Source organism: Zalophus californianus, chromosome 6 (genome assembly GCF_009762305.2).
Source record: "Zalophus californianus isolate mZalCal1 chromosome 6, mZalCal1.pri.v2, whole genome shotgun sequence".
NCBI classification, from domain to species: Eukaryota; Metazoa; Chordata; class Mammalia; order Carnivora; family Otariidae; genus Zalophus; species Zalophus californianus.
Genome location: NC_045600.1, coordinates 4,907,543 through 4,921,095, shown reverse-complemented (window position 1 = coordinate 4,921,095; position 13,553 = coordinate 4,907,543).

Below are 13,553 nucleotides of genomic sequence, written 5' to 3'. Positions count from 1 at the left end.
GTGCCTCCATTTCACAGATAAGGAAACTAAGGCCAAAGAGGGGACAAGTCAAAGGACACACTAGAGAGACAGGAGGGTGGAATAGGAGTTGAACATACGTGACTCCGCATCCAGCGCCCTGGCCAAGTACTTCCCAAGTCCCCAAGCCAGACGGAAACAGAAAGACTGACTTCAAGATGGTGAACTTGATCACAGCACACATGACGGCCTCCCCACTACTCCCCTGGGCCCCGCAATGACAGGGAATACGTATTTGTCTGTAAGGTGGTATCCTGGGTGGGAGCCTGGACCAGGAAAAGGGCATGAGGTAAAAACTTAGAGACTCTGACTGAAGTATGAACTTCAGTTAATAATAATGTACCAATAGTGATTCACTAATTATAACAAATGCACCATACTATTACAAGATCTTAAAATAAAGGATGTTGGGTGTGGAAGCTATGTGAACTCTTGATGCTATCTTCCCAATATTTCTATAGATCATAAAAGTTTATTTGTAAAATGAAGTTTTTTCTTCAAAAATCTTTGTTATACATTGTATGTTATAGCCACTCCTCTGTGACTACCCCCCCAAACCTTCCCTGCCCCCATTTCTCCTGGGAGGAGCAATAGCCTGGGTGGGGGGGTTCACTGACTCTCAGGAGGGACCCCGACTGTAAGCCTGGCTGTCTTCCACTGCCTGGGAGGAGTGGGGGGTACCGACACCCAGAAGTCTTAACTGTAGTATCTGTTGTCCCAGCACGAAGCCCTCTTCTGCCGCACAGAACATCTGTTCGCACGTTGTTCTGGGGGGGGCGGGGGGGGGGCAGGCCAGAATGCATTCCGTACAGTCCCTCCCGCCCCTGCCCGAAGCCAGGGGAAGCTAACAGCCCATGACTCACAGTCAGTCCACGCGCGAGAGAGTCACTGCGGGAAAGAAGGGCAACCATCCCAAGAAAGAGAAGAACTTCCCACCTGGCAAAAGAGAGCTATCGGAAAAGCAGAACCAGGCTGAGAAACGAGAATGACATTTTCATTTCAGGAGACACACAAGGCTGTTGCCATTTCACCAATAAAGTAAATAAATAAATAAACCAGAGATGGACAGGTGTAAGTGGCTTGTTTCAAAAAAAAAAAAATCTTCTCTTAGAAGAAAACATAGGCAGGAAGCTCTTCCACATCAATCTTAGCAGTATTTTGGGGGGGGGGGCGGGGGCAGTCTCCCTAGGCAAGGGCAGCAAAAGCTAAAATAAACAAATGGGACTGCATCAAACTAAAAAACTTCTGCCCCAGTGAAGAAAATCATCAGCAAAACAAAAAGGCAACCTACTTAGAGGAAGAAGATATTTGCAAGTAATACATCTGATAAGGGGTTAATATACAAAATATATAAAGAACTTACACAACTTAATATTAAAAAAAAACCACCTGGTTTAAAAATGGGCAGAGGGGGTGCCTGGGTGGCTCAGTTGGTTAAGCGACTGCCTTCGGCTCAGGTCATGATCCTGGAGTCCCGGGATCGAGTCCCGCATCGGGCTCCCTGCTCGGCGGGGAGTCTGCTTCTCCCTCTGACCCTCTTCCCTCTCGTGCTCTCTATCTCTCAGTCTCTCTCAAATAAATAAATAAAATCTTTAAAAAAATAAAATAAAAAAATAAAAATGGGCAGAGGACCTGAACAGACATTTTTCCAAAGAAGACATGCCCACGACCCACAGGACAGGAAAAGATGTGTCATCAGGGAAACGCAAATAAAAACTACAATGAGAGGGGCGCCTGGGGGGCTCGGTTGTTAAGCGTCTGCCGTGGGCTCAGGTCATGATCCGGGGGTCCTGGGATGGAGTCCCACGTTGGGCTCCCTGCTCAGCAGAGAGCCTGCTTCTCCCTCTCCCTCTGCCGTTCCCCCTCTCGTCTGTCTCTCAAATAAATAAAATCTCAAATAAATAAAATAAAATCTTCTAAAAATCTTTTAAAAATTAAAAAAATAAGAATATCGAATCACTGGGGCACCTGGGTGGCTCAGATGGTTAAGCGTCTGTCTTCGGCTCCGGTCACGATCCCGGAGTCCTGGGATCGGGCCCCACATCGGGCTCCCTGCTCGGCGGGAGGCCTGCTTCTCTCTCTCCTTATACTGCTCCTCCTGCTTGTGCTCTCTCACTCTCTCCGTCAAATAAATAAATAAAATCTTAAAAAAAAAAATCGAATCACTGCGATGTACACCCGAAACTATAGGATGTTGTATGTCAGGCATGCTTCAATTAAAACAACAACAACAATGCTGTTGTGAAATGGAAGCACGTGAAAGAAGAGACATGAGGGCAGGAACTGAATCCCCAAAGTCTGTCCCAAGAGATTTCTAGAAGGACAGAGAAAATGGAGGAGGGGCAACACTTATGTGTCCGCAGCTTTGTTTTTGTCACAGAAGTCATCTCTCACTGAAATTGTAATTATAATTTAATTATATGGCAGCATGATTATTCCTATCTGAAATAAATCTTTATAGCATGTGCTTACGTGCTTGATTATTGTCTGTTCCCTCCTGTGGAGCGTCTTCTTCTCGTGGGTTGGCCCCTCGTGTCCCCAGTGCCCAGAATAAGGATGCCCTCAACAGCAATTTACTAAATAAAACATGGATGAATCCCGTCAAACAAGGAATAAATGGGGATTCCCCAGATCAGAAGCCCTGAGCCTTCCGCCTGAAAAGGCGTGAGGGTGTCACCAAGATTGGAACTTGGTTCAACCACTTTGGGTAACTTGCAGCGACATCTCCCAAAGCACTCACAATTCCTTGTGAGGCAGGAATTTCACTGCTGGGCACATGGCCCAAAGAAATGAAAATAGATACCTACCAAAGACATGTGTAGGAATATTCATAACAGCTTTACTGGTAAAAAGCCCCATCCTAGAGACAGCCCCAACCTCCCACCACAGCAGAACGGACGGACAGACATCCCGTGGTCAGTTCACGCGCTGGAATGGTGTGCAGCAATGAAACAGAAATGCTCTACGCACACCAAAAACCGTGTACTATTCATGCCTTCTGGATTTTCTCTACCTCTTTTTTTTTTAAAGTAAACTCTACAACCAACATGGGGCTCGAACTCATGACCCCGAGATCAAGAGTCGCACGCTCCACCGACTGAGTCAGCCCAGCACCGATTCTCTATTTCAGATGCTCTGACATCCCCTGACCCTGACAGACTGCCCCTCCCAGGGCCAACCAGGTCCTAGCGCTAGTAAATGCCTAGCCTGGGAGCCTTCCCCATGCAAACTCACCAGTCCGGAGCCCATGCACCTCACCACCTCCTCCAGTGGCTCACACTCGGGGCCAGGATTCCCCGGCCCTCATCACCCCAGAGCCAGGTTCCAGGCAACTCAACAGACAACCGGAATACAATTATTCAGACTGCCCAGTCCTAAACCTGCTTACCCTGCCTCACCACTTCTTCCCGGGGAAACCACGTTAAGGCACCTGCCCAGGCTGTCCCGTCGCCCCCTCGGCTCCTCTCCCCGTCCCCTCTTCTCCTGCCTCCCACGGGTCCTGCCCTGGGAACTACACCTAACAAACTCTCAGGCTAACGGCAGTCCTCTCCTGATCTGTGGGCCTCACCGCAATAATAATAAAATCAACATTATAAAACAAGCAGGGTGTGAGCAGGGAGGCCCGGCTCAGACTGGGCTGGTATGCCCCTAGGCTGCCTGGGGCCCACCTACTGCCTGCACTGGGTGTGAGCTGCAGCCTGGCCAAGGGGCCACCTGCTGGTGCCACCGCTGCTGGTGCACTTGCCTGGTGTGGCCATGGACTTCCACCTGGAACTCGGAAGCCGGGCCCTCCCTAAGTTCTGGTCTGAGCTGTTACCTGCCTAGATTGCAGGATGACATTGCAGGGCACCCCCCTTTGCCTAGGGGTCTAGCTGAGTTTCTGAAAGGCTCCTCTGAAGGGACAGAGGTAGGCCTTACTTCCCTCCCAGGGCCGTGGGCGGGCCTGAGCAGGCAGCACCGACAAGTGTGGGCAAACCGAGGTGCCGTGCTCCCTACTTTTCAGCCTGCCCAGAGGAGCGGGGGGTGGGGGTGGGGAGCACTCCTTCAAAGTACTGGTGAATTTCAAACCACACACTGAGTCAGTGCAAGGGCAGCCCCCTCAGGGACCATGGCACCCCCCAGGTCCCTAGTTGTGTTGTTTGCCTGCTAAAGTCCTGACTCCTCCCCTGACTTGGTGGGGTAGGAGGGATCACATCCATAGAGAATTTGGAGGGAGGGAAGAGGGAGAGGATGGAGGGGAGGAGGGGGGGGAGAAGAAGGAATCACCCCAGCTACTGGCTGCTGCCTAGAGGCAGGCCAATGGGCCCCCATACCCCAGACCCAGTATCGCTAAAATTAACTCCACCCACGGCGCCTGGGGGCGCTCAGTCGCTTAAGTGTCTGCCTTCAACTCAGGTCATGATCTCAGGGTCCTGGAATCAAGTCCCACTTTGGGCTCCCTGCTCAGCGGGAAGCCTGCTTCTCCCTCTCCCTCTCCCCCTGCTTGTGGTCTCTCTCTCACTGTGTCTCTCTCTGTCAAATAAATAAATAAAATCTTTTTAAAAATAAATAAATAATTAACTCCACCCAACCAACGCCAGTAGAGATTTTGCTCTTACAGATTTGGCTAATGTGTTCTACTCAGCACCCATTTCAGTGGCCCCTCAGCCTGTCTGCCTTCCCCCCTGCAGGGACACACACCTTCACCAGGCTCCTCCGGGGGCCTCAACAGCTTCGCCTGCACACACCATCCTTGCAGACAAGACCTGACCGCATCACCTTCCTCCAGGAGCACAGCTGTGACGTTACCAGGAGGACCCCTTGCTCTAGCGAGATTCATCGGACACGTTCCTTCGGGTCTTACAAACAAACCAGCGTCCTTTTTGGCTTCTGGAAGCAACATGTTCCTCATTTAGAAATTCTACCTCAATCAAACTCAGAATCAGCTCAGGGTCAGCAGGGCCCCTCTAATGAAAGGCTCTAAGATCCGTCCAAATTAAGTCAACAGGCACTCCCTGCCGGGCCTCCGAGACTCCTTCACCGTAGAGGCCTGGGCAACCTCCTCTCCTGCCCCTGGGGTCTCTGGACCACCCAGGATGGCCCTTAGTTGTCCAAGGGCTTCTGATGCAAGAAACTGCCTCTCTTGTCCTCATGCTAAACACCATTAAAACCAAAATTGCGGGCGCCTGGGTGGCTCAGTTGGTTAAGTGACTGCCTTCGGCTCAGGTCATGATCCTGGAGTCCCGGGATCGAGTCCCGCATCGGGCTCCCTGCTCGGCGGGGAGTCTGCTTCTCCCTCTGACCCTCCTCCCTCTCGTGCTCTCTATCTCTCATTCTCTCTCTCAAATAAATAAATAAAATCTTTAAAAAAAAATTAAAAAAATAAAAAAATAACAAATAATAAATAAATAAATAAATAAAACCAAAATTGCTGGCTACATAATGGGCTTTCCTAGAAATAGAGGCACTCACAGACCCTGAGCCTGGGACCCTCCCAAGGCAGGGGCCCCTTTACTGGGGTCACAGAAACTGCACCCCACAAGCTCAGCGCGGCCGATGAGGCCTCCTACAACAGGAAGGAGCCAGACCTGGGCCCTCTGGCATATTCTACCTGGCCTCCTCTGTCCTCAGTCCCTGGCCAGGAGGAAGGTCACCCCTCCCCCAGGAGCCCCCCATTACCTGAATGAACATCAATGACAGCTTGTTGACTGTGTGAGTTGCACCACCAACCATCATAAAGATGACAGCACTCATTAGAACATTGCTGCTTTTCATCTCTTAGGATGTTCCAGACAAAGGTCAGAACCCAATGGTCAACACAGTTGGCCAGACCTCGGGCAGTCATCTTGGTACTGGAGTTCTGGCCAGCAACTGGCCCCCTCTCTACATTGATTATACACACTGTTGGGCTATTGGCTGAGGGTAAAGGACTCGGAATCTCTTGCCCCATAGGGATACCCCAAATCACACCTGTCTCCCCATATCTGAAGGCCACAAAACAAGGCCTGGCCAGCCCACTCCTATCCCTTCTGGAGTTAGACAGGACTGGTAGTAACCAGGTACACATTTCACTTCTCAGAACGGGCTCTTGGAAAAGGCACTCAACAGAACTTTCCTGGTCCTAATAGGGCCAGAGAGTTAGAGCTCAGAGACATAATGGTTTCCTCAAACATCTTCTTTTCCAAATTCCAATCCAGCAAATGGACCCCAAACAGGGCCTCTTTCTTGCCCCAGGCCTTAATCTCTCTTAATTCAAGGTCCTTGGCCAACTCAAAACTCAATGTCAAATTTAAAAATGTCCTACACTCCTTTCCTACATTTATTTTTTTTTAAGATTTTATTTATTTATTTGAGAGAGAGAGAATGAGAGCCAGAGAGCACGAGAGGGAAGAGGGTCAGAGGGAGAAGCAGACTCCCTGCTGAGCAGGGAGCCCTATGTGGGACTCGATCCCGGGACTCCAGGATCATGACCTGAGCCGAAGGCAGTCGCTTAACCAACTGAGCCACCCAGGCGCCCTCCTTTCCTACATTTAAAGGGGGATTTGTCTCCCCTCCATGGTCATAAAGACGCATTGTATATTATATACAGGCCTCTAATATTGTCTCCCCCCATCTTTATAAATTTCCAATCTTGCCCCTATCCCAGAAGGGCTGGAGGCCACAGCGAAGGCACCTATTCTCCTAGAACCCATTAACCATAGGTTGTCCCGTGGGCCAGGCAGCTGCTCATCTGATAGAGGGCCCATCCGAGCCTAAACTTACACACACACACACACACACACACACACACACACACACACACACACAGAATAAACACAAAACCTGTCAAGTGCAACCATACACCATTCTGTTGACTACTGGTCTCATTACTGTCTATCTAGGAGCTTTCATTGGTTTGTAATCAAAGATCCACACCCTCCAAGTGAGCCATTGTTTCAACCAGGCAAGAGTTTGCTTAATACGTGCCCCACAACCCAAAGACCTCGCCACTTAGCTATCACCAACCAAACCAACAACTGAGGCAATGAGCCCGCAGTAAGGGGGCCTGCCTACAGGCTCACGCTGGAACCCCAGCCCAGCCTTGTCTTAACACCACAGAGCCACAAGGCCAACAGCCTCATCTCCCTGAGCGGGGACCCAGGCCCACATTTCAGATGACCTCTCCGTGGCCCAGGAGCTGGCTGCTGGAGATCACTGGGAAAAGTTCACCCCGACTCTCAAACCCCTGCCCCAGCCATACCCACAGACTGCCTCTGCTAAGGCACAAAGTGGACACCGACCCTGACTGCTTTCCTTCCTTTGGGATTAGGGATTCTATGATGTTTCCGAGCTTGCTGTCTGCTTGGTCAGGATCCTGGTTAACTCCTTGCTCTCTGTGGAAACAGACACACCTATACGTATGTGCCAACACTCCACGCCCAAAGGGAAATCTGGCCAAGGTCACTATTATCTGGACCAGTCTAACAATTAATGGAGATAATGCTTTCCCCCAGGGGGCACCTGCCTCATACTAGTGAACCCTACAGCCCCCTTGGGGAGAGGACTGCCTACCCCCCACTGCCTTTCCCTACTAACCCTCCAGCTTTCCACCAAGACCCTGCGGTTCCCACCATAACCACGACCACCCTTCCCCCTGATTACACACAACGGCACGCCTCCTCACAGACTTCACTAAACCAGCAGTTCATACTCCCAACAGCATCACTGCTGGACCTGCAGCCTGACCTCCCAAAAACATCCACCAAGACAGTATTAGTGAAAGAAAGTGAAACAAACAACTATATACATCTACATGCTTTTAACAATCTACCACCCCACTGAGCTATTGTTAGAAACCCTGGGAGGGCGCCTGGGTGGCTCAGTTGGTTAAGCGACTGCCTTCGGCTCAGGTCATGATCCTGGAGTCCCGGGATCGAGTCCCACATCGGGCTCCCTGCTCAGCAGGGAGTCTGCTTCTCCCTCTGACCCTCTTCCCCCTCATGCTTTCTATCTCTCATTCTCTCTCTCTCTGAAATAAATAAAATCTTAAAAAAAAAAAAAAAAGAAAAGAAACCCTGGGAATTTCAGATTGACTTTCTTGGACAGTGCCATATAAGTAAGAAACTTAGGTATGGGCCAGCCCAGAGGGGCTCCTGCTATTTCTACTGGTGTCACTCCTTCCTAGTCTTATGATACAATTTTTTTCTATGCTGTTCAGGAAAACTTATACCCTACTCTCTAAAAGTCCCCTTATCGTCACCACAAAGATTCCTTAACGTGATGTCAAAGCATCAGAGGGCGAGGGCACTGTACTAATCCTGCCTTTTTCTTTTCTGTAATTCTCAAGGTTGTGCTATCTTGTTGACCCTGAGGAGACTGCCCCTCGCAGGGCCCGCTCCTAGATATAGTTAATGACTTGTTTGGAAGGGTGCCTTTCACATGCAGATTTATCAATCCAGAGCCCATGCACCACAATAGGAAGGAATAACAAAGTCAGAGGACTCATTAACTACAAGACAAGGGTCCTGGGACCAAGCAATGGGCTCCCTGCTCAGCCTGGGAGTCTGCTTCTCCCTCTCGCTCCGCTGCTCCCCTTGCTTGTGCACGTACCCTCTCTCTGTCTCTCTTTTTCTCTCTCTCAAATAAATAAAATCTTAAAAAAAAAAAAGAAAGAACAGACACATAGATCAATGGAACAGAACAGAAAGCCAAGAAATAGACCCACACACATGTAATCAACTGATCTTTGACGACAGAGCAAAAGCAGTTCAGTGGAGAAAGGACAGGCTCTCTGGGATACTCTCCTCAGAGAGCCTATCCATTGGACGTCCGTATGCAAAAGAATAAAGGAACCTAGGGCGCCTGGGTGGCTCGGTCGTTAAGCGTTTGCCTTCAGCTCAGGTCATGATCCCAGGGTCCTGGGATCGAGTCCCACATGGGGCTCCCTGCTCAGTGGGAAGCCTGCTTCTCCCTCTCCCACTCCCCCTGCTTGTGTTCCCTCTCTCGGTGTCTCTCTCTGTTGAAAAATAAATAAAATCTTAAAAAAAAAAAAAAAGAATAAAGGAACCTAGACCAGACCTGACACAAAAACTTACTCAAAATTGGGGCGCCTGGCTGGCTCTGTCGTGGAGCGTGCCACTCTTGATCTTGAGGTTTTAGGTTTGAGCCCCACGCTGGGTGTAGAGATTACTTAAAAATAAAATCTTTATTTTTTTTAAGATTTTATTTATTTGACACAGAGAGAGAGAGCACAAGCAGGGGGAGTGGCAGGCAGAGGGTGAGGGAGAAGCAGGCTCCCCGCTGAGCAGGGAGCCCTATGTGGGGCTCGATCCCAGGACGCTGGGATCATTACCTGAGCCAGAGGCAGACGCTTAACCGACTGAGCCACCCAGCCGCCCTAAAATAAAATCTTAGAGAGAAAATTTGCTCAAAATGGATCACAGACCTAAATGTAAAATGCAAAATGACAAACCTTCTTGAGGAAAATATAGGAGAAAAACCCACATGACCTTGGGTTTGGTGATGAGCTTTTTTTTTTTTTTTTGAAGATTTTATTTATTTATTTGACAGATAGCGAGAGCAGGAACACAAGCAGGGGGAGTGGGAGAGGGAGAAGCAGGCTTCCCGGCGAGCAGGGAGCCCGATGCGGGGCTCGATCCCAGGACCCTGGGATCATGACCTGAGCGGAAGGCAGACGCTTAATGACTGAGCCACCCAGGCGCCCCTGGTGATGAGCTTTTAAATACGACACCAATGGTACAACCCATGAAAGAGAAAAAAATATATAGTTTCAACTTTATTAAATGTATAACTTTGGTTCTGTGAAAGACAATGTTATAAGAATGCGAAGACAAGCCACAGACTGGGAGAAGATATTCGCGAAACACAAGTCTGATGAAGGACTTGAATCCAAAATATATAAACAAATATTAAAAGTCAACAGTAGATAACAACCCAGTCAACAAATGTGCAGAAGACCTCAACAGACAGCTCCCCACAGGAGACGAATGACGATGGGTGCCTGAAAAGATGCTCAGCATCATTTGTCATCAGGGAAATGCAAATGAGAGCAATAATGCGGTACTACTACACACCTATGAGAATGGATAAAATCCTCAACACCTACAACACCAGACGCTACTGAGGATGTGGAGCGACAGGAACTCCCATTCCTTGCTGGTGGGAATGCAGAATGGCATGGCCGCTTTGGAAGACAGTGTGGCAGCTTCTTCTTCTTTTTTTAAGATTTTATTTATTTATTTGAGAGAAAGAGAGAGTGTGTGGGGGAGGGGCAGAGGGAAAGGGAGAAAGAGTCTCAAGCAGACTCCCCACTGAGCGTTGAGGGGATGCGGGGCTCAATCTCCCAACCCTGAGATTATGATCTGAGCTGAAACCAAGAGCCGGACACTTGCTTAGTCGACTGTTGCCACTCAGGCACCCCAAGTGTGGCAGCTTCTCACAAAATTAAACATGGCCTTACCATACGATCCAGCAGTTGTGCTCCTCAATGTTTACCTAACTGCTGTGAAAACTCATGCCCACACAAAACCTTCATGTGAACATTTATAGCAGCTTTATTTCTAGTTACGTAAAATGTGAAGCAACAGAGGTGCCTTTCAATAGGTGCATGGATAAACAAACTGTGGTCCATCCAGACAAGGGAATATCAATCAGAGATAAAAAGAAATGAGGTAGGAGCGCCTGGCTGGCTCGGTGTTTGGAGCGTGCAACTCTCGATCTTTGGGTCATGAGTTTGAGCCCCATACTGGGTGGAGAGATTACTAAAAAATAAACTTTAAAAAAAAAAAAGGAAATGAGCTAACAAGTCATTAACAGACGTGGAGGAATCTTAAATGCATACTGCTAAGTGAAAGAAGCCAGTCTGAAAACACTATGTACTGTATGATTCCAGTCATATAACATTCTGGAAAAGGTAAAACTATGGAGACTATAAAGAGAACAGTAGTTGCCGGGGGTGCTGGGGGTGGTGAGGGTTGAACAGGAGCAGCACAGGGGAATTTTCAGGGAGGTGAAATCATGGTGTAGGAGACTGTAACAGAGGATAGAAGACATTAGCGTGTGTCAAAACTCATAGACCTTGATATCACAGAGCGTACTTCGATGTACAGCCACCATTTTAAAAAACCATTTAGGAATCAGGAATACCAGGAAAGAACACAGAATGCAACAGAAGAATCTAATTGATGAGAAACATCTGAAACAGCTTTGCTGAAGGGCAGGGGAGAATCAGATGCTGCCCTGAGTAATTTCGGAAATGAGAGTCACAGGACTATACTCTAGTTGATGAAGCTGCTTCCCATGGAATCACCAGTTAATAACTCTAGAACCACTAAACATGTACTGGAATTGAACAATTAAGTTTTTTTTTAATATTTTATTTATTTATTTAATTGACAGAGAGAGAGAGAGAGACAGCTTGAGAGGGAACACAAGCAGGGGGAGTGGGAGAGAGAGAAGCAGGCTTCTGGCTGAGCAGGGAGCCCGATGCGGGGCTCGATCCCAGGACCCTGGGATCATGACCTGAGCCGAAGGCAGTCGCTTAACCAACTGAGCCACCCAGGCGCCCCGAACAATTAAGTTTAAAAAAAAAAAAAAAAGGCAGATATCTGGTGAGAGCCAGGTTTCTCCAGGTTGGAGCAGATTACAGATAAGTAGAGAAGAGGCTAGAATGTTCCACGTGGTAACTGATTAGAGGTGGAGACACCAATATAAATGTTTAGCTTAACACAGATAAAGATGATTACTTGTAGAAATAATTATAGATGCATATACACAAGGATTAGAATACATAAATATATTTCCTTGCTTTGTCAGCCAACAGCACCCAGAAGGAAGGACATCCTAGTACCTTCAATCACATGTGATCTTGATTTCTAATACCCTTCCCCAGTAAAAGGAACCAGGGCTCCGTGGAGAAATGGCAGATTCTAGGACTGGAGCAAGAAATATACGAGATGAGCCTGGAGCATCTTACAACTCCAGAAAGTAAGGAAGTGCTCAGAACACACACACACACACACACACACACACACACCACATATACACACACCCCATACACACGCAATGATGGGGTACATCAAAGGGACACAGGAGCCAACTGAAAGAGCTCCCAATGGCCAAAGCTAGAACAATTTGAGCAACAAAATAATAAGACAGCATTAGACTTTAGCCCAAAGTATTAAAAAAATCTCGTGAATCCATACTCATAATATCAATAAATAATTGAGTAACAAAATGGAGAAGAGAGATCTTCCATGCAAGGAATTCCAAATAATTTAGGCAGATACCCCACCTTCAAGGAGGTGGAGCACAACTCCCCACTCCTCAAGCATGGGCTGTACAGTGATTTCCTTCCAAAGTGTGGAAGCTGGGAAAAGAGTCACCTTGCAGTGGAGAAACCTGGCCAACATACCTCTGCCAGGTGACTAAGGTCAACAGGAACAGTGATAGGTCAGGTTGATAGGATGCACCCTTGAAATGATGAAATCGTCTGATGAGTAGGGCACGTCACCTCTGTGATCTTCCTCATCCAAAGCCATGACTCCAGTCTAATCCTGAGGAAGACACATCAGGCAAATCTCAATTCAGGAATATGACACAAAATACCTGGCCGGTACTACTTAAAACTATCAAGATCATCAAAAGCAAGTAGTGGCTGAGAACGTGTCACAGCCAAGAGGTGCCTAAGGAGACATGACGACTGAATGCAATGGGGTGTCCTGGCTGAGATCTTGGAACAGAAAAAAGACGTTAAAGAAAAAACTGAGGAAATCTGAATGTAGTATGGATTCTAGTTAGTAACAGTGTATAAAGATTTTATTAGTTGTAACTTACCATACTAATGTGAGATGTTAACTGAAGGGAAGGGACACCTAGATGGTTCAGTGGGTGTAGAGCATGTGGCTTTTGATCTCTGGGTAGTGAGTTCAAGCCCCTTGATGGACCTAGAGATTACTTAAGAATTTATTTAAATAAACAAAAGGGGAAACAGGAATGGAGATATGAGTTTTCTGCACTATCTTCCCAGTAATTGTGTAAATCTAAAACTGTTCTGGGCACCTGGGTGGCTCAGATGGTTGGGCGTCTGCCTTCGGCTCAGGTCGTGATCCCAGGGTCCTGGGATCGAGTTCCACATCAGGCTCCCTGCTCCTTGGGAGCCTGCTTCTCCCTCTGCCTCTCTCTCTCTCTCTCTCTCTCTGTCTCTCATGAATAAATAAATAAAATCTTTAAAAAAAATCTAAAACTGTTCTAAAATTTAGAAGTTTATATAAAAAAAAAAACAAGTAGACAAAAGCATACCACTTTATGTTTCCATTCAAGAGAAGTTCAAGAATAGTTAAACTAGTCAGTGGTATTAGAGGTCAGAACAGTGGTTTCTTCTGGGGATGAGAGGAAGCAGGGGAGTGGAGAGGGGCTCAAAGTGAGTGGTCTACATCTGGACGCGGGTGGTGACTACCCCAGTGTAGACTAAGGTAAAACTTCACTGAGCTGTATTGTTAAGATGTGTGCATTTTATATGTTACATCTTAATTCAAGTGAACACAAGGGGCGCCTGG